The sequence below is a fragment of the Saccostrea echinata genome, unplaced genomic scaffold (genome assembly GCF_033153115.1).
Source record: "Saccostrea echinata isolate AGI-Se365-2 ecotype Australia unplaced genomic scaffold, CSIRO_AGI_Sech_v1 ptg000248l, whole genome shotgun sequence".
Lineage (NCBI taxonomy): Eukaryota > Metazoa > Mollusca > Bivalvia > Ostreida > Ostreidae > Saccostrea > Saccostrea echinata.
In genome coordinates this window covers 1-2,500 of record NW_026889997.1, presented here as the reverse complement: position 1 = coordinate 2,500, position 2,500 = coordinate 1, and positions in this window count along the sequence as shown.

The following is a 2,500-nucleotide window of genomic DNA, read 5'->3' as shown; positions in this document are numbered from 1 at the left end:
TCAGTGCAACTTAGTGGAGGGGAGACTGCCGGCCTATCGGCGCGCTAGGCCCTTCGACTTGGCTGCACCGACTTGTCGGCCGAGCCGGTCGAGGGAGACTGCCGGCTGGCCTGCGCGCTGCGCCCCTCGGATACCTGAAGTGACACTTCCTTTTTTTTTTTTTTCAGTGCAACTTAATCGAGGCGCTGGGCCCCTCGACTGGGGTACACCGACCGCTGCCGAGCTGACCGAGGGAGACTGCCGGCTTGCCTGCGCGCTGGGCCCCTCGCATAGCTTAAGTGGCTTCCATTTTTTCAGAGTAAAATTGCCATTTTGAGAGTGCACGGCTTAGGCCTTGGAGTAGGTGGACCTGTTTGGTATCAAGGAAAGGCCTTGACAAGGGCTACAATCCTGGGGGATAAATTGGACCTGTGTGTCCCAGGGTTCGAGGAGTGAATTTTTGAAAATATGTCTTTTTGGAGAAAAGCTTAAGTGACACTTCCTTTTTTCAATGTGAAATATTTCTGTGCATGATGGGGAGGAGTGTAGTACGTAGTTTTTTTCCTCTTGTCCAGACGAACATTTCGATACCAAGAACACCCACTTACGCCCAAGAGTACGAAAGATACAATCAAAATGCAATGAGGTCGGAAAGTTCCAAGTCAGTGACAATGTAGATTTTTTCATACCTCCCGAACCCGACCCCCCGGGGCACCAATTTTTCAGGGATTGTAGACCAGACCCCAGAAAAACTTTCCTGAAGGTTTGGTCTCTTAACTCTTATAATTATGAAAGATATGTCCGAATGCGGGGAAAAGCGACTTTTGTAATTGACCGAAATTCCCAACTCAGATGGTGGGGTAGTTGGGGTATACACTTTACAGGACCTTGAGTCTGGGTCGAAATCGGAGGAATGGAGGACCGCACTGACTGTCTGCCGAGCGGGTCGAGGCAGTCTGCCGGCTGGGATCCTCGGAAAGCTTAAGTGACAATTCCATTATTTCTTTTGTTTTTTTTTTCGTGCAACTTGGTCGAGGGGACGGACGGTCGGCCTGCGCTCTCTGCCCCTCGACCGGCCTGCACCGACCGTGTGCCGAGCTGGTCGAGGGAGACGGCCGGCTGCCTCGACGGTCTGCACCGACCGTCTGCCGAGCTGGTCGAGGGAGACGGCCGGCCGGCCTGAGCGCTCTGTCCCTCGACCTGCCTGCACCGACCGTGTGTAGAGCTGGTCGAGGGAGACGGCCGGCCGGCCTGCGCGCTCTGCCCCTCGACCTGCCTGCACCGACCGTGTGCCGAGCTGGTCGAGGGCGACGCCGGCCGGCCTGCGCTCTCGGGCCCTCGACCTGGCTGCACCGACCGTGAGCCGAGCTGGTCGAGGGAGACGGCCGGCCGGCCTGCGCTCTCTGCCCCTCGACCTGGCTGCACCGACCGTGCGCCGAGCTGGTCGGGGGAGACGGCCGGCTGGCTCGACGTTCTGCAGCGACCGTGTGCCCAGCTGGTCGAGGGGGACGGACGGCCGGCCTGCGCTCTCGGCCCCTCGACCTGGCCGCACCGACCGTGCGCCGAGCTGGTCGAGGGAGACGGCCGGCTGCCTCGACGGTCTGCACCGACCGTGTGCCGAGCTGGTCGAGGTGGACGGCCGGCCGGCCTGCGCTCTCGGGCCCTCGACTGGCTGCACCGACCGTGTGTAGAGCTGGTCGAGGGAGACGGCCGGCTGCTCGACGGTCTGCACCGACCGTGTGCCGAGCTGGTCGAGGTGGACGGCCGGCCGGCCTGCGCTCTCGGGCCCTCGACCTGGCTGCACCGACCGTGTGCCGAGCTGGTCGAGGGAGACGGCCGGCCGGCCTGCGCGCTCTGCCCCTCGACCTGGCTGCACCGACCGTGCGCCGAGCTGGTCGAGGGAGACGGCCGGCTGGCTCGACGGCCTGCACCGACCGTGTGCCGAGCTGGTCGAGGGGGACGGCCGGCTGGCTCGACGTTCTACAGCGACCGTGTGCCCAGCTGGTCGAGGGAGACGGCCGGCCGGCCTGCGCGCTCTGCCCCCTCGACCTGCCTGCACCGACCGTGTGTCGTGTGTAGAGCTGGTCGAAGGAGACGGCCGGCTGGCCTCGACGGCCTGCACCGACCTTCTGCCGAACTGGTCGAGGGAGACGGCCGGCCGGCCTGCGCTCTCTGCCCGTCGACCTGGCCGCACCGACCGTGTGCCGAGCTGGTCGAGGGGGACGGCCGGCTGGCTCGACGTTCTGCAGCGACCGTGTGCCCAGCTGGTCGAGGGAGACGGCCGGCCGGCCTGCGCGCTCTGCCCCTCGACCTGCCTGCACCGACCGTGTGTAGAGCTGGTCGAGGGAGACGGCCGGCTGCCTCGACGGCCTGCACCGACCGTCTGCCGAACTGGTCGAGGGAGACGGCCGGCCGGCCTGCGCTCTCTGCCCCGCGACCTGGCTGCACCGACCGTGCGCCGAGCTGGTCGAGGGAGACGGCCGGCTGGCTTGCGCGCTCTGCCCCTCGACCTGGCTGCACC